The sequence below is a fragment of the Anomaloglossus baeobatrachus genome, chromosome 5, assembly GCF_048569485.1.
Source record: "Anomaloglossus baeobatrachus isolate aAnoBae1 chromosome 5, aAnoBae1.hap1, whole genome shotgun sequence".
NCBI classification, from domain to species: Eukaryota; Metazoa; Chordata; class Amphibia; order Anura; family Aromobatidae; genus Anomaloglossus; species Anomaloglossus baeobatrachus.
Window position 1 is genome coordinate 4,228,364 of NC_134357.1, and position 19,805 is coordinate 4,248,168.

At 44.4% G+C, this 19,805-nt stretch overlaps 1 protein-coding gene across 1 annotated transcript in view; it reads right to left on the reverse strand.

Annotated features, from left to right (window-relative positions):
- Positions 1 to 19,805, reverse strand: part of LOC142313190 (inactive pancreatic lipase-related protein 1-like) — a 143,509-nt gene that overhangs the window by 86,547 nt on the left and 37,157 nt on the right. The window contains exon 2 of the mRNA XM_075352174.1: positions 9,925 to 9,969. The gene's annotated coding sequence lies outside the window, so the exon portion shown is untranslated. The remainder of the gene's footprint in view (positions 1 to 9,924; positions 9,970 to 19,805) is intronic.

Consider the following 19,805-nt stretch of genomic DNA (forward strand, 5'->3'; position numbering starts at 1 on the left):
AATAGGGGCGTGCAGTGCAGGGAAAGCTGCGTGCCACAAATCAGCATTTCATGCTAGAAATAGGGAATGCTACTTGTAATGCCGGCTAAAGAGTTTCCAGTGAAGCATGTAATAGGTATTGCTACATATTACTGCCTGCTCCTAATTAGCCAGTGACACATTTCTAGGTATTGTTAGCTAGTACTGCCTGCTGTAAATTTGCTAGTGAACTAGCTATAAAGGTCTTGCCACTTTTCAATGACTGCTTGAAATTACACAGTGAACCACATTTCTAGTTATTAGAAAAGCAAAGAATCTGTCTCAACCGTGATAATTGGTGCTCAGAAGTCAAAATTTAACCAAGAGAGAAAAAAATAATCTGTAATCCAGTCTTCTTCACTTTGTCCTTGGATCAGGTGCTCATTAGATACCATCACTGCACATATACCATTGACTGGGTTCAAGATCAGACTCTCGCTATCCTTTTTATAACAGGAGGTCATTTCCTGACAGCATATATATATATCACTACTGCATGAATTCAACTTTCCTCTATCCTCGGTATCAGGTCATCTATTAGACACCCCAATTATATGGATATCATTGATGTGGTTTAGGAGCATTCTCTTGTTAAACCTTTCCCATGAACAGACCAGGGAATTGTCAAACTGGTGACGAGGTTTTCCATGCATATATATATTTTTGATTATACCCTGTATACATAGACAGGTTATTGAGAAAGGCTATTGTATTAGCCAAAACGTTAACAACTGTTTTTTCTTTTTCATATGAAGAGCCATTAATAAAGCAATCTTTTCCAAAAGAAATACATTTTCCATTGTTTCCTTCTGAGTGCTGAAGTTTTTTTTCTCTCACATTTCTAGTTATTGGTAGTTTTTGTTGCCTTCACAATATTGCCAACTCAGGCAAAAAAAAATAAAATAATTTATCTTTTGGGTCAGGTGTGTGACAGGTGTGGGCATAGGATTGTGAAACATCTGTTTGAAAGGGGAAGGTACAGTCATGGCCAAAAGTTTTGAGAATGCTTCAAATATTAATTTTTACAAAGTCTACTGCTTCAGTTTTTCTAATGGCAATTTGCATATACTCCAGAATGTCATAAAGAGTGATCGGCTTAACAGCAATTACTTGCAAAGTCAATATTGGCTAAGAAAATGAACTTTAACCCCCAAAACACATTTCAACATCATTGCATTCCTGCCTTAAAAGGAGCAGCTAACATTGTTTCAGTGATTGTTCCATTAACACAGGTGTTGATGAGGACAGGGCTGGCGATCAATCAGTCATGATTAAGTAAGAATGACACCACTGGACACTTTAAAAGGAGGCTGGTGCTTGGTATCATTGTTTCTCTTCAGTTAACCATGGTTATCTCTAAAGAAACACGTGCAGCCATCATTGCTCTGCACAAAAATGGCCTAACAGGGAAGAGTATCGCAGCTACAAAGATTGCACCTCAGTCAACAATCTATCGCATCATCAAGAACTTCAAGGAGAGAGCTTCCATTGTTGCCAAAAAGGCTCCAGGGCGCCCAAGAAGGACTAGCAAATACCAGGACCGTATCTTAAAACTGTTTCAGCTGTGGGATCGGACTACCAGCAGTGCCGAGCTAGCGCAGCAATGGCAGCAGGCTGGTGTGAGGGCTTCTGCACGCACTGTGAGGCGGAGAATGCTTGAGCAACGCCTGGTTTCAAGGAGGGCAGCAAAGAAGCCACTTCTCTGCAGAAAAACATCAGGGACCGACTGATATTCTGCAAAAGGTACAGGGAGTGGACTACTGAGGACTGGGGTAAAGTCATTTTCTCAGATGAATCCCCTTTTCGATTGTTTGGGACATCTGGAAAACAGCTTATTAGGAGAAGAAGAGGCGAGCGCTGCCACCAGTCTTGTCTCATGCCAACTGTTAAGCATCATGAAACCATTCATGTGTGGGGTTGCTTCTCAGCCAAGGGAATCGCACCACTCAGAGTCTTGCCTAAAAACACAGCCATGAATAAAGAATGGCACCAGAATGTCCTCCAAGAGCAACTTCTCCCAACTGTCCAAGAGCAGTTTGGCCCCAACAATGCCTTTTCCAGCATGATGGAGCACCTTGCCATAAAGCAAAGGTGATCACTAAATGGCTCATGGAACAAAACATAGAGATTTTGGGTCCATGGCCTGGAAACTCCCCAGATCTTAATCCCATTGAGAACTTGTGGGCAATCATCAAGAGATGGGTGGACAAACAAAAACCAACAAATTCTGGCAAAATGCAAGCATTGCTTATGCAAGAATGGACAGCTATCAGTCAGGATTTGCTCCAGAAGATGATTGACAGCTGCCCGGGAGAATTGCAGAGGTCCTGAAGAAGAAGGGTCAACACTGCAAATACTGACTTGCTGCATTAACTCATTCTAACTGTCAATAGAACCTTCTGGTCTCATAATATGATTGCAATTATATTTTTGTATGTGATGTAAACATCAGACAAACACAAGTAAAAACCTGAGGGCAACAGATCATGTGAAAATAGCATTTTGGTGTCATTCTCAAAACGTTTGGCCATGACTGTACATCAACCATGAGTGCTAAATCCTGACGAGGTTGTCGTGGAAGGGGGAATGGGTGGGGTGTTGGACGTATATGTGTAGGAAGTTCTGTTAGTCAAAAGTCTAGTGAGCAAATGCCAACTCATCCTATCCCAAGAGAAATGAGAACTTCCATTACTGGACAGTCTACTCCACTAGATTTCTTTGGCAGCCGCACATCGCTTCAACATCCAAATGAGGCTGATAAACAGCAGGTGCTGGAGTGGATGGCAAGCGCTGCATCAAGTGGCCTCTGCTCCTCTTCCTGCACCTCAACATCACACACACTTCATTCCTCAGAGGGGCCACCACAATTACACTTGTTTCCCTACACGTCACAAATCTCCAACCGGCAAACTGACTGTGGGGAACCACACATGGGTGAGTCTGCAGAGCTGAGCACACATTCTATCCCATGGGCATCAGAGGTCCGCCCAAAGATTCCCAGACTCTTGAGGAGGAAAGCATCTGCATCAATGTTTAAAATCTTTGTCAGTAGGCTCTTGGCCCGGACAAAAAGGATGGCAGCAGGATCCCGAACCTCGTCAACTGACGTTAACCCCCGGGGGTGGAGGTGATGATGATGAGACTCAGATACCTGAGGCGCACATGTGGCGCCCCTGAGGCTTCAGTTGCCACAGGGTATTGCATCTCACTTAAGTTGCAGTACTCATCCCGGGTAAGGAAGAGGTTAATCGCTAGTGTTTCTCACATTCACAAACCACACATAATTAGGTGCTTTCCCACTGAGATTGGCCTAGGGTAGACAGGGAGGTGGCCATCATGAGACATGGGTTTTTCCCGGTTACTTGCACAACCACCTGAGGGGCGGGCACCACTTGGGGGAAAAGGAAGGAGCATTTTCACACTGAAGCACGTACCCCCGGGCACAGCTTTGGGTGAGGAGCACAGTCAGGACCTCGGTCCAGGCATCACCTTACACTTCTGGGAGCACTACAAGGCCCGGGGCTTGGAGCAGGCAGCTCAGCCCGGGTTCTCTACAGCTCCCGGGGATTCCAGGGTCTGCGGAGAGTGCAGTAAACACCCGCAGCCCGTTCCACATTCCATCCTGGGGATTGGAGGGACCCCGACCAGAAAGGACACACCGTGGGAACACCGGTGGTGGCCTCCGAATTATCCGGGATTGGCTGAGGCCCATCACGGTAGAAACCAGCACTCCGTGGGTCGCTAACAGACAGTGAGTAAAGACCTTGAACCACAACCACTGTGTCAGTTCGTTCTTGCCTGCGTCGGCGTCAATGGCCACTACCACCAAGATCATCCTTCCCAGGGGCCTGGCTCTACCTGTGAGAAGCCGAACCATCCGAGCTGCGACACCATTCGCCCCAGAGGACATCAACCGCAGCGGCGGCAAATCCCTGGCCGCACACCACAGGTGGCGTCACGAGACAACTACTCAGAACATCCTCAATCCCTTCATCCTCATCCTCCCCACTGTCAGTCCCATTGTCCATCCCTTTGTGGACACCTTGGGGTCACAAAACCGGGCAAGGCCACCCGTAACATCCCCTGACCCTCACCGGCCAGGTGACGTGTATTCCCAAGGCCCCGTGGGGTGCTTCACACACATACTGTGCTATGATGACAGGTCAGGAAGAGGAGGAGAGGGACAACATAAAGCATGACAATAAAGTTGTAGATCCAACTTGGTGTGAACCCATGGGCACGAGGCTGAGTAGCTCAGCAGATGACGAGAAGGAGGAAAAGGAAGCCGATGATCCTCTATTGTTACGTATAGCCCATTCCCTTATTACATAGTATGGTCTATAGCAGAGATCTCAAACACGCGGCCTGCGGGCCGCATGCAGCTCCTCAGGCTGCTTCGTGTGGCCCCTCAGGCTGCTTCATGCGGCCCCACAGGCTACTTCGTGCGGCCCCCAGGCCCATGCCCCTGGTGACTATTGCGGCAGGTGCAGGGACCACAGCCACTGTCTGCGCTTTATGTCAGATGAGTGTTTTGCCGCCGCTGCGCTCTCAGAGTAAAGCGCTCTATGCACAACTATTCCTCCAATGGAAACTGCCTGACCTCAGCTGCTTAGCTCTGATTGGTGGACGGCTACGGCTGCATTGGAGGAATAGTTGTGCATAGGGAGCCTGACTCTGAGAACAGCGCCGGGAAAACATCTGACATAAAGCGCTGCCAGTGGACACTGCCCCTGCATCTGCCGAACAGTCACCGGGGGCACGGGCCTGCAGACAGCAAGAAGCAGAGATGAGGCAGCCGAGGGAACGCAGGACAGGTGAGAAGAATGGTGTTTTTTTTGTATGTGAAGGATGGCACATTAACCCCTTAGCGACTGGGTACGTCATGGCTCCCTGGTACTTAAGGACCCATGACGTACCCAGTACGTCATGGCGAAATCGCGGCCCCGGTGGCTGCGATCGATTTGCAAATACCTTAGATTCGGGGAGGAGGGGACCTCTGCCTGACTTCAGGAGGGGTGGTGTCTCCCCGCGGACCTAAGGAGGCTGTGATTGGCTGACGAACGCCGCTCAGCCAATCACAGCCACTGTAATGTTTCAGCCATTGAAAATGGTTGAAACATTGAATTCCAGCCACGATCAGTGCAGCTATAGCCCTGATCATTGGCTGGAGCTGAGTGACCTCTGTTTCACCTGCCCCCAGCTCTGATTGGAGAGAACGGCCTTGTGACCGATCACTCCAATCACTGTAGATCTGGGGCCGAAGACCGGTCCCCTCAGCTTCACTCTGGCGTCTGTGGAAGCTGAGGAGAGCGATCGGTAAGTTATAGCCACTGCCCCCTTTCAGCCGCCGCCGCGGCCCCCACCGACCCATTACTACAGGACGGGCACATTACTATAGGATGGGGACAAGGCTGGAAACATTACTATAAGATGGGGACATTACTATAGGATGGGGACAAGGCTGGGGAAATTACTATTGGATGGAGACATTACTATAGGATGGGGACAAGGTGGGCACATTACTATAGAACAGGGACAAGGTGGGTACATTACTATAGGATGGGGACAAGGTGGACGCATTACTATAGGATAGGGACAAGGTGGGCACATTACTATAGGATGGTTACAAGGTGGGCACATTACTATAGGATAGGGACAAGGTGGGCACATTACTATAAGATGGGGACAAGGTGGGCACTTTACTATAGGATGGGGACAAGGTGGGTGTGGAGACACGGGGCTCAGTGGGTGCTCTCGTCCGCTGGTCCAGCCGCCTTTAGAAGGACAGCGTGGCCCAGGGCTCATCCCAACTGAACGCACAACCTCCTTAACTGTGGGCGTAACACTACTCAGACAACACAGGATGAGGGAATCACAAAATTAAGACTTTATTGGATCCCCAAAACATTAACGGCACATAACACAAAACCAGCAAAACACACAAATGTAACAGGCAACAGAGTCTCACCCTTCCGCTGGCTCACCAGGGATTTAGAATGTTCATGCCTCAGAGGTTCCAGGGCTATTTACTCCAATCCAGCAGCACCCCGCTTTTGGTGGGCACCCACCGAGAATGGAATAACACCAGATTTAGGAAGCTGGCTGAGGTCTGCAAAGTCTGTAGCCAGGTGACTGGATTGTCCCAACCTGGGTTTCCTTCTTAAGTAGTCTCTGGTTTGAAGTCATGTAGCCAAGTGATCCTCTAGTCGGAGCCAAAGTCCCTAGACCGAGTCCACAAGGTATCCTGATCCTCTAGGCAGCTCCTAAGAGCTTAGACTGGATCATGCAAAATCCATCAACCAACTGGTGACTCCAAGAAGTCACCTTTTATAGCCATAGCCTTCCCTTAGTATATACTGTGCCCTTATCGGATTGGTTGTACAAGATTGCTTCTCTTATTGGATGAATTTCAAGCTGCATGGATAATGTTCATTTAAATGATGTGGATAGAAAGACTGAGGATATCTACATGTGGTCTGCAAGTCACAGACTAGACAATGGTCACTGAGGTAATTTACATTAGATTAGCAATATACAACTACATTACAATGAATGCTCAGAGGGTCTGGTCCCAAACAATAGTTTAGCAAACATGAGTTAACACACAGAAGAACAATACGTCTGGCTGAATTTTAAGAAACTTTAACCCATGCTAGGCATTGGGTGTCCATGTCGTCACATTCCTCCCCCTTCTTAATATTAGCCAGACATGATAGATCATCCTTCTCCTCTTGACGGCATTGTCCTTTTTAATGGTGAGGTCAGCAACAGAGGCTCGCATCTATACACCTCCGCCTGATTACCTCCCCCAGGTTGAGCAGCCATATTGCAGACAAGCACTAAGGTTAGGTCCGTGAGTTGGGCTTCCCTGATTTCCTTATGATCTATCTCCCCCCAGTCAATGGCCACAGTTGGGTCTGAGGTACTCACATTCATTGCATCTGAAGAGGAGGCTGAAGATTGAGGAGGAGGGTTCCCCTCGGAAGGGTTGGTAAAAACATCTGCACAAGGATGGTGTTTGGCTTGGCTGCGGGTGATGGCGGTAACAAACTGGCTGGATAGTCCTTGCCCTAGGTCATTCTCCAAAATGACTGGTGTGAGCAGGTAATCCACAAGCCCCACTTTCACTTCCCTCTGGGTGGTATCCGAAACAACAGGCTTGGTGGGGCCATCTATGAACCCCACTTCAACTTCCTCCTGGCTAGTCCTCGAAACCACAGAAGTGGGGAGACCATCCATGAGCCCTACATCAACTTCCTCCTGGTTAGTCCCCGAAACAACAGGTGTGGGGAGGCTGTCCATAAGCTCCATATGGATCTCTTCCTGGTCAGACCCCAAAATAACAGGGGTGGGGACGGTGTCCATAAGCTCCACATCAGCCTTGCTCGGTTCAGTCTCCACAATGACAGGTATGGGGAGGCTGTTCACAAGTCCCACATCGATCGCTTCCTGGTTGGTTCCCAAAATATCAGGTGTGGGGAGGCTGTCCACAAGCTCCACCTCGACCTCTCCCTGGTCGGTCCTTAGGTCCAACTGCACACATGCCAGAGAGATGTCTGAGCGCTGGCCCTCAGCCAGGGAGATGGATAATTGGGAATCTGGTAAATGGTCATCTGGGGAAATAATAACTGGGCTTACCAGGGTGATGGAAGATCCAGTGTCTCGAAGTCCCTGAGCCTATATATCACCGACCTTGACCGTCTGGATGCGGGGATGGAGGTTGGCTGGTGTACGGTGTCCGGCCTGCCGTAGGGTGTGGACTGGGTAAACCACTTCCTCAGCTATTGGTGTTTCTTCGGAGTAGCATTCCTCAGGTCTCGTTGGTTCATCTCGGCATATGTTGACTGGTTGGACTGGCAGACGGGCTCCAAGCATGCGGCCTCTGTTTTGGAGACAATCTTTATCTATATGTCCATGGTGCCCACATGTATAACAGCGCCATAGATTGGGCAAGTCACAGGCCCTGTTTGCATACCTTTGTTTTGGTGCAGCTTCTGCTGGGTAGCGGGACCATCTTTCTCGAGCGGCTGGTGTTAGCAGTGTCGCGGGCGGAGGGGATGCGCTCGCCACGCTCGGGTCCGGGGCTTCTGCTGCTACTCGGTGGCTCGAGCGGTGGACCGGACCCGGGGACTCGAGCAGCGCTCCTCACTCGTGAGTGAAATGGGGATGGTATGTTTAGGGAGATTGTTCGTGACGCCACCCATGGGTCGTGGTGATAATGGCACCACCATTGCTGGTAACGGGGATCCCGGGAGAGATGGTAGGGTGCAGCTGAGATGTTGTCCCCTCCGTGGGTAGGGGGGTTGGTGATCCCGGGGCCCGATGGTGTAACGAGGAGGCCAGATGGCTGGGGTGCAGGGACTGCGTGGCGCGGTGCCGGGCGGCACTGGTGTACTCACTCAGACAATCACTGACAGAGTCGTACGTAAACCAAAACGGCTGGATGGACGGGTCCCGCAGCCGGCTGCAGTGTTGTTGTTGTGCTCTCCCTGGACGGCTGATGGTGGCTGTCTTTCCCTGCACCTTTGAGAATGTTCTTGACTCCTGTGGTTGCCCACCGGTAGTCCGCTCCCCGGCGTATAGGTGCCGTAGGAGCCCGTTTTGCCCGCAGGCGCTGGCCCTTGGATCTCTAGCCTGTGGCGGTGGCTGTATATCCTCTCTGGGTGGACGGTTGCCTTCAATCGGGACTTGGTTGTCAGGAAACCCCTGGGGTTCCTATCACATTCGGATTTGACTATTGACGGTGGCTCCAAGCCTGGTCGGGGTCCGATGGCCCTGCCTGTGTGCTTAACTTCACTCCGTTCCCCGGTCCGGTACTGGCGGGCCGACGCCAGACACCGGTCCTTACGGCTCTGCGGAGTTCCACCAACTCCTGAAGACGTCTGCCAACCTTGCTGTCAGTGTCCGGGCTCCAACCCAGACACTTGCAGTTCGTGACCTCTCACTTTCACCTCCAAACTCTATCTCCCTGCTTTTCCCGCCTCCAGGCCTGTGAACTCCTCGGTGGGTGGGGCCAACCACCTAGCTCCGCGCCCACCTGGTGTGGACATCAGACCCTGAAGGGAGGCAACAAGGGTTTTTGATTGACTGTTGTTGCTGCCTAGGGTGGGGGTGTGTATGTTGTTATTTATGTGACTACCTGGCTAGTCCAGGGCGCCACAGCAGTACGGCAGCTGGAACCCCATAAACATATTCCAGAACACAAGCCCTCTCTTCTCTTGAGGATTTAGACCCCAATGCAGCCAACAATGCTGTGGCTTGTCAATTGTTTTTGCCATTTGCGTTTTGCAAAGCAGAGTTTTTGCCCAAATTTCTGCCACAAAAAGGCAGCAGTTTGAACTGCAAAGTGTGGACAAGAAACCCAAATTCCCATAGACTTTGCTTGAAAAGCAGAACACATCCATTTTGGCATTAAACGCTGCAGTTGAAAAAGCAGGTAAAAAGCAGCAAAAAAGCAGGTAAAAAGCAACGTGGGCCCTAGCGTAACACTATTAGTTACAAGAAATGGATAAAATGTAAAAAAAAAAAAACCTCAAAATAAAGGCATAACATTTTTTTATATTTAAATAAAGAATGTGCACATTTGTTATAATAAACAAGTGAAAATGTTCAAAATCAGTGATCCCAAGGTGTGTAAAAAATATATATGGTACCAATAAAAATGTCACTTTGTCCTGCAAAGAATGCGGCCCCCCAAATTATATTTTTCCTCTGTGCGGTCCATACACCCAGCCGAGTTTGAGACCCCTGGTCTATAGTTATGTATAGAGCTGTACATAAGGCAAAAAATTTGGTCAGGACCCACCAATAGGTTTTGTCCCCTGAGCTGAACCCCCGCTATACCACTGGTCTCTATACACACTATATCATCTGTGCCTCAGTCACTATTCTCAGAGTGATACTCACAGTGCTCCTGGACAGGGGTCGTATCTGCCAGACGGACACAAATCTCTGGGAAGAAAAGAGAGAAAAGATGAAGACGCATATAGAACATAAACAGCCAAAGTATAGGGGCATCTCAATAAATTAGAATATCATGAAAAAGTCACTTTATTTCTGTAATTCAATACAAGAAGGGAAACACATATACTGTAATATATAGAGTCATTACACACAGAGGGCTCTGTTCCTATATATTATATAGAGTCATTACACACAGAGGGATCTATTCCTATATATTATATAGTCATTACACACAGAGGGATCTATTCCTATATATTATATAGAGTCATTACACACAGAGGGATCTATTCCTATATATTATATAGAGTCATTACACACAGAGGGATCTATTCCTATATATTATATAGTCATTACACACAGAGGGATCTATTCCTATATATTATATAGAGTCATTACACACAGAGGGATCTATTCCTATATATTATATAGAGTCATTACACACAGAGGGCTCTATTCCTATATATTATAGTCATTACACACACAGAGGGATCTATTCCTATATATTATATAGAGTCATTACACACAGAGGGATCTATTCCTATATATTATATACAGTCATTACACACAGAGGGATCTATTCCTATATATTATATAGAGTCATTACACACAGAGGGATCTATTCCTATATATTATATAGAGTCATTACACACAGAGGGATCTATTCCTATATATTATATAGAGTCATTACACACAGAGGGATCTATTCCTATATATTATATAGAGTCATTACACCCAGAGGGATCTATTCCTATATTTTATATAGAGTCATTACACACAGAGGGATCTATTCCTATATATTATATAGAGTCATTACACACAGAGGGCTCTATTTCTATATATTATATAGAATCATTACACACAGAGGGATCTATTCCTATATATTATATAGAGTCATTAAACACAGAGGGATCTATTCCTATATATTATATAGAGTCATTAAACACAGAGGGCTCTATTCCTATATATTATATAGAGTCATGACACACAGAGCGATCTATTTCACATGTTTATTATATATTATATATTGTCATTACACACAGAGGGATCTACTCCTATATATTATATAGTCATTACACACAGAGGGATCTATTCCTATATATTATAGAGTCATTACACACAGAGGGATCTATTCTTATATATTATGTCATTACACACAGAGGGATCTATTCCTATATATTATATAGTCATTACACACAGAGGGATCTATTCCTATATATTATATAGAGTCATTACACACAGATGGATCTATTCCTATATATTATAGAGTCATTACACACAGAGGGATCTATTCTTATATATTATGTCATTACACACAGAGGGATCTACTCCTATATATTATATAGTCATTACACACAGAGGGATCTATTCTTATATATTATGTCATTACACACAGAGGGATCTATTCCTATATATTATATAGTCATTACACACAGAGGGATCTATTCCTATATATTATATAGAGTCATTACACACAGATGGATCTATTTCACTGTTTATTATATAGAGTAATTACACACAGAGGGATCTATTTCACATGTTTATTATAAAGAGTCATTACACACAGAGGGATCTATTTCATGTGTTTATTACAGTGGCATGTAAAAGTTTGGGCACCCCTGGTCAAAATTACAGTAGTTATGAACAGTTAAGCAAGTTGAAGATTAAATCACTTGTAAAAGGCATAGAGTTAAACATGACACATTTCCTTTCTATTTTAGGTAAAAATATACAGATATATTTTCATATTTGCCTTTTAAAAATTACAAAAAGCAAAACAGGCTGATGAAAAAGTTTGGGCACAATTGGAGATTTGTGTGCTCAGAGAGCTTTGACCAAAATTTCAGACCTTAATTAGCCTGTTCGCATTATGTCTTGTTCACTATCATCATTAGGAAAGATCAGTTGATGCAAATTTCACAGCTTTATAAAAACCCAGGCTCCATTCACCTTGTGCCAAAAAGCAGCAGCCATGGGTTCTTCTAAGCAGCTGCCTAGCACTCTGAAAATAAAAATAATAGAAGCCCACAAAGCTGGAGAAGATTATAAGAAGATAGCAAAGCGTTTTCAAGATGCCCTATCTTCAGTTGGAAATGTAATTAAGAAATGGCATTTAACAGGAAGAGTGGAGGTCAAGATAAAGTCTGGAAGACCAAGCAACATTTCAGTGAAAACAGCTCATAGGATTGTTAGAGAGGCAAATCAGAACCTCCGCTTGACTGCAAAAGACCTTCAGAGAGATTTAGTAGACTCTGGAGTTGTGGTACAGTGTTCGAGGGTTCAGAAACACCTACATAAATATGGCCATCCTCTAAGAGTCATCAGAAGAAACCGTCTCCTGCATCCTCACCATAAAGTTCAGTTAGAAGTCTGCAAAAGAACATCTAAACAAGCCTGATGCATTTTGAAAACAAGTCCTGTGGACTGATGAGGTTAAAATAGAACTGAAGTCAAAAGAACTGAGGACAATGATCATAGGCATGTGTGGAGAAAAAAGGCACAACATTTCAGGAAAAGAACATGTCGACAACCTTTAAGCATGGGGGTGGATCAATCATGCTTTGGGGTTGTGTAGCAGCCAGTGGCAGAGAGAACATTTCCCAGGTAGAGGGAAGAATGGATTCAGTTAAATTTAAACAAATTTTTGATGCAAACATAACACCATCTGTAAAAAAGCTGAAATTGAAAAAAGGATGTCTTCTACAAATGGATAATGATTCTAAACACAAGTCAAAATCCCCAATAGACTACCTCAAAAGGTGCAAGCTGAAGGTTTTACAATGGCCCTCACAGTCCCCAGATCTGAACATCATTGAAAATCTGTGGCTAGAGCTCAAAAGAGCAGTGCATGCAAGACGAGCCAGGGATCTCACTGACCTGGAACACTTTTCCAAGGAACAATGGATGGAAATCCCTTAAACAAGAATTGAAAGACTCTTAGCTGGCTACAAAAAGCTTTTACAGTCTGTGACACTTGCCGAAGAGGCTTCTGCTAGATACTAACCATGCAGGGCGCCCAAACAAAAGAAATGTGTCATCTTTAACTATATGCCTTTTACAGATCATTTCATCTTCAACTTGCTTAACTGATCATAATAACAGTCATTTTTACCAGTGGTACCCAAACGTTTACATGCCACTGTATATATTATATAGAGTCATTACACAAAGAGGAATCTATTTCACCTGTTTATTATATATTATATAGAGTCATTACACACAGAGGGCTCTATTCCTATATATTATATAGAGTCATTACACACAGAGGGATCTATTCCTATATATTATATAGTCATTACACACATAGGGATCTATTCCTATATATTATATAGAGTCATTACACACAGAGGGATCTATTCCTATATATTATATAGAGTCATTACACACAGAGGGATCTATTCCTATATATTATATAGTCATTACACACATAGGGATCTATTCCTATATATTATATAGAGTCATTACACACAGAGGGCTCTATTCCTATATATTATACAAACATTAAGACCATACCGAATATCCACATAAATCCAATTTTTATCATAATTTTACATATTCATGAATTATTTAAATATATGTATTATCAGGACTATCGGGACAATCGCAATTAACAATTAGCAAGAAAAAGAGGAAAAAGAGGCGATCAAACAGTCCATTCGTCTGCAATATTTATTTTATTATCAGGTGCAGGTAAAAAACACCATAAAAACATAAAAACAAAATTCAAACTGGGCAAATCCACCTATAATTATTAATAAATAATCATCGGCTTTCCAAAATATTGTAACATATAAAGTATGACAACCACCAGCTGTCCAAATAGTATTATGCAGCCTCCAACCTTTATAACAGATACATTATATTATATAGAGTCATTACACACAGGGGGATCTATTCCTATATATTATATAGAGTCATTACACACAGAGGGATCTATTCCTATATATTATATAGAGTCATTACACACAGAGGGATCTATTCCTATATATTATATAGAGTCATTACACACAGAGGGATCTATATCTATATATTATATAGAGTCATTACACACAGAGGGATCTATTTCACCTGTTTATTATATATTATATAGAGTCATTACACACAGAGGGATCTATTCCTATATATTATATAGTCATTACACACAGAGGGATCTATTCCTATATATTATATAGAGTCATTACACACAGAGGGATCTATATCTATATATTATATAGAGTCATTACACACAGAGGGATCTATTTCACCTGTTTATTATATATTATATAGAGTCATTACACACAGAGGGATCTATTCCTATATATTATATAGTCATTACACACAGAGGGATCTATTCCTATATATTATATAGAGTCATTACACACAGAGGGATCTATTCCTATATATTATATAGTCATTACACACAGAGGGATCTATTCCTATATATTATATAGAGTCATTACACACAGAGGGATCTATTTCACCTGTTTATTATATATTATATAGAGTCATTACACACAGAGGGATCTATTCCTATATATTATATAGTCATTACACACAGAGGGATCTATTCCTATATATTATATAGAGTCATTACACACAGAGGGATCTATATCTATATATTATATAGAGTCATTACACACAGAGGCATCAATTTCACCTGTTTATTATATATTATATAGAGTCATTACACACAGAGGGATCTATTTCACCTGTTTATTAAATATTATATAGAGTCATTACACACAGAGGGATCTATTCCTATATATTATATAGTCATTACACACAGAGGGATCTATTCCTATATATTATATAGTCATTACACACAGAGGGATCTATTCCTATATATTATATATAGTCATTACACACAGAGGGATCTATTCCTATATATTATATAGTCATTACACACAGAGGGATCTATTCCTATATATTATATAGTCATTACACACAGAGGGATCTATTCCTATATATTATATATAGTCATTACACACAGAGGGATCTATTCCTATATATTATATATAGTCATTACACACAGAGGGATCTATTCCTATATATTATATATAGTCATTACACACAGAGGGATCTATTCCTATATATTATATAGAGTCATTACACACAGAGGGATCTATATCTATATATTATATAGAGTCATTACACACAGAGGGATCTATTTCACCTGTTTATTATATATTATATAGAGTCATTACACACAGAGGGATCTATTCCTATATATTATATAGTCATTACACACAGAGGGATCTATTCCTATATATTATATAGAGTCATTACACACAGAGGGATCTATATCTATATATTATATAGAGTCATTACACACAGAGGGATCAATTTCACCTGTTTATTATATATTATATAGAGTCATTACACACAGAGGGATCTATTTCACCTGTTTATTATATATTATATAGAGTCATTACACACAGAGGGATCTTTTTCACCTGTTTATTATATATTATATAAAGTCATTACACACAGAGGAATCTATTTCACCTGTTTATTATGTATTATATAGAGTTATTACACACAGAGGGATCTATATCACGTGTGTATTATATATTATATAGCGTCATTACACACAGAGGGATCTATTTCACCTGTTTATTATATATTATAGAGTCATTACACACAGAGGGATCTATTCCTATATATTGTATAGTCATTACACACAGAGGGATCTATTCCTATATATTATATAGAGACATTACACACAGAGGGATCTATTCCTATATATTATATATAATCATTACACACAGAGGGATCTATTCCTATATATTATATAGAGTCATTACACACAGAGGGATCTATTCCTATATATTATATAGAGTCATTACACACAGAGGGATCTATATCTATATATTATATAGAGTCATTACACACAGAGGGATTTATTTCACCTGTTTATTATATATTATATAAAGTCATTACACACAGGGATCTATTTCACCTGTTTATTATATATTATATAGAGTCATTACACACAGAGGGATCTATTTCATGTGTTTATTATATATTATATAGTTATTACACACAGAAGGATCTATTTCCCATGTATATTATATATTATATAGAGTCATTACACACAGAGGGATCTATTTCACGTGTTTATTATATATTATATAGAGACATTACACACAGAGGGATTTATTTCATGTGTTTATTATATATTATATAGTCATTACACACAGATGGATCTATTTCATGTTTATTATATAGAGTAATTACACACAGAAGATTATATTTCACATGTATATTATATATTATATAGAGTCATTACACCCAGAGGGATCTATTTCACGTGTGTATTATATATTATATAGCGTCATTACACACAGAAGCTCAGTGGTTACGGAGCGGTGCCTGGATGGGGAGACCGGCTTAGTAGGTAAGGAGCGCTGCTGGGACACCGGGAGCGTGACAATATTATATAGTCATTACACACAGGGATATATTTCAGGTATTTATTATATATTATATAGAGTCATTATACACAGAAGGATCTATTTCACGTGTTTATTATATATTATATAGAGTCATTACACACAGAGGGATATATTTCAGGTATTTATTATATATTATATAGCGTCATTCCACACAGAGGGATCTATTTCACGTGTTTCTTATATATTATATAGAGTCATTATACACAGAAGGATCTATTTCACGTGTTTATTATATATTATATAGAGTCATTACACACAGAGGGATATATTTCATGTGTTTATTATATATTATATAGAGTCATTACACACAGAGGGATCTATTTCACGTGTTTATTATATATTATATAGAGTCATTATACACAGAAGGATCAATTTCACGTGTTTATTATATATTATATAGAGTCATTACACACAGAGGGATATATTTCATGTGTTTATTATATATTATATAGAGTCATTACACACAGAGGGATCTATTTCACGTGTTTAATATATATTATATAGAGTCATTGCACACAGAGGGATTTATTTCTTGTTTTTATTATATAATATATGGAGTCATTACACACAGAGGAATCTATTTAATGTGGTTATTATATAGAGACATTACACACAGAGGAATCTATTTAATGTGGTTATTATATACTAGAAGGTGGCCGGATTCTACGCATCGGGTATTCTAGAATTTACGTATTGTGTAGTTCATGTATGATTTTTGTTATATATATATATAGAGAGATGTTGTTGTCTGTAGTTACCAAGTGTTTGTGTAGGGCGCTGTACATGTTCTGGGTGTTGTCTGGGTGTGACGGGGGGTGAGAGCGGTGTTGTATGTGTGTTGCGTTGTTTGTGGAGCGCTGTGTGTCTGTAGCGTTGTGTGTGTGTTGCGCGGTTTGTGTGTGTGTGGTGTGTTTTGGGGGGAGGTATGTTTTGAGCAATGTGTGTGTTGTGCGGTATGTGCGTATATTTGTGTGTGCCGCGGTGTTTGTGTGTTGGGTGTTGTGTGTGTGCAGCGTTGTCTGTGTGTGTGGGTGTCTGTGTAGGGCAGTTGTTTGTGGTTCCCAGTGTGTGTGTGTGGTGTGTTGTGCAGTGCGCGCGCGCGTGTGTGTGTGTGTGTGTGTGTGTGTGTGTGTGTGTGTGTGTGTGTGTGTGTGTGTGTGTGTGTGTGTGTGTGCATCAGCCTCTCTTCTCTCAGCCTACCTCTCCCAGCCTCCCTCCTCCCAGCCTCCCTCAGCATCAGCCTCCCTCTCCCAGCCTCCCCAGCATCAGCCTCCGCCAGCACCAGCCTCTCTCCTTCCAGCCTCCTCCAGCATCAGCCTCCCTCTCCCAGCCTTCCCCAGGATCAGCCTCTCTCCTCCCAGCCTCCGTCCTCCCAGCCTTCCCCAGCATCAGCTTCCCCCTCCCAGCCTCCCTCAGCATCAGCCTTCCCCAGCATCAGCCTCTCTCCTCCCAGCCTCAGCCTCTCTCCTTCCAGCCTCCCCCAGCATCAGCCTCTCTCCTTCCAGCTTCCCTCAGCATCAGCCTCCCCTTCCCAGCCTTCCCCAGGATCAGCCTCTCTCCTCCCAGCCTCCTTCCTCCCAGCCTCCTTCCTCCCAGCCTCCCTCAGCATCAGCCTTCTGCTCCCAGTCTCCCCCAGCATCAGCCTCCCCATGCATCAGCCTCCACCAGCATCAGCCTCTCTCCTTCCAGCCTCTCTCCTTCCAGCCTCCCCCAGCATCAGCCTCCCCTTCCCAGCCTTCCCCAGGATCAGCCTCTCTCCTCCCAGCCTCCTTCCTCCCAGCCTCCCTCTCCCAGCCTCCCTCAGCATCAGCCTTCCGCTCCCAGTCTCCCCCAGCATCAGCCTCCCCAAGCATCAGCCTCCACCAGCATCAGCCTCTCTCCTTCCAGCCTCCCCCAGCATCAGCCTCTCTCCTTCCAGCCTCCCTCAGCATCAGCCTCCCGTTCCCAGCCTTCCCCAGGATCAGCCTCTCTCCTCCCAGCCTCCTTCCTCCCAGCCTCCCTCAGCATCAGCCTTCCCCTCCCAGTCTCCCCCAGCATCAGCCTCCCCAAGCATCAGCCTCCACCTGCATTAGCCTCTCTCCTTCCAGCCTCCCCCAGCATCAGCCTCCCCATGCATCAGCCTCCACCAGCATCAGCCTCTCTCCTTCCAGCCTCTCTCCTTCCAGCCTCCCCCAGCATCAGCCTCCCCTTCCCAGCCTTCCCCAGGATCAGCCTCTCTCCTCCCAGCCTCCCTCTCCCAGCCTCCCTCAGCATCAGCCTTCCGCTCCCAGCCTCCCCAAGCATCAGCCTCCACCAGCATCAGCCTCCCTCGTCCCAGCCTCCCCCTCCCAGCCTCCCCCAGCATCAGCCTCTCTCCTCCCAGCCTTCCCCATGATCAGCCTCTCTGCTCCCAGCCTCCTCCAGCACGCCGTGCTCCTCTGCCGACACTCACACACCCGATCGCATCCACTCACACACACCCGATCGCATCCACTCACACACACCCGATCGCATCCACTCACACACACCCGATCGCATCCACTCACACACACCCGATCGCATCCACTCACACACACCCGATCGCATCCACTCACACACACCCGATCGCATCCACTCACACACACAGACACTGATGATATCGCACATACGCGCTTATACTCACAACATCCGGGGATATCACATGCTTCTGGCCATGTGATCCTCCCGCAGGTCCTGGAAGCTCACAGCACAATATCGCCGCCGAGAAGCAAGCGATATCCCAGGATGTTGTGAGTATTTGGATGCGATGTGATGTGTGTGTGTGAGTGAGTGTGATCTGATTTGTGTGTGTGTGCTGTTATGTGTGTGCTGTTATGTGTGTGCTGTTATGTGTCTGTATTTTCCGCCGCTGTAGGACCTTGATGTGTGGATGCGATGTGATGTGTGTGTGAGGTGTGTGTGAGAGTGAGTGTGAGCCGGTGTACACTGGTAACTATGATACACATCGGGTAACTAAGGGACCTTAGTTACCCGATGTGTATAATGGTTACCAGCGTTCACGGTCTCCGTGAAGATCCCAGCATCGCAAGGTTATGTCTGGCGCTGCTGGGATCCTGACGGAGCCGGTGTAGAAGCAAGCGATATCCCAGCATGTTGTGATGTGTGAGGTGTGTGTGAGAGTGAGTGTGAGAGTGAGTGTGATCTGATGCGTGTGTGTGTACTCACCTGGGAATCGGGGCTCCGTGTCAGTTGGGCCAGAGCGAGCGAGCGTGCATTGCGTGAGGGAGGCGGGGCCTGCAGAGAGCCGGGGCGAGAGGCCAATCCGTGTGGGGGGGCGGGGCCATGGCGAGCCCAGCGGCCAATCAGCTTTGTGTCACCGTAAGGACACAATTTCGGAGCATGACAGACAGACAGACAGACAGACAGACAGAATAA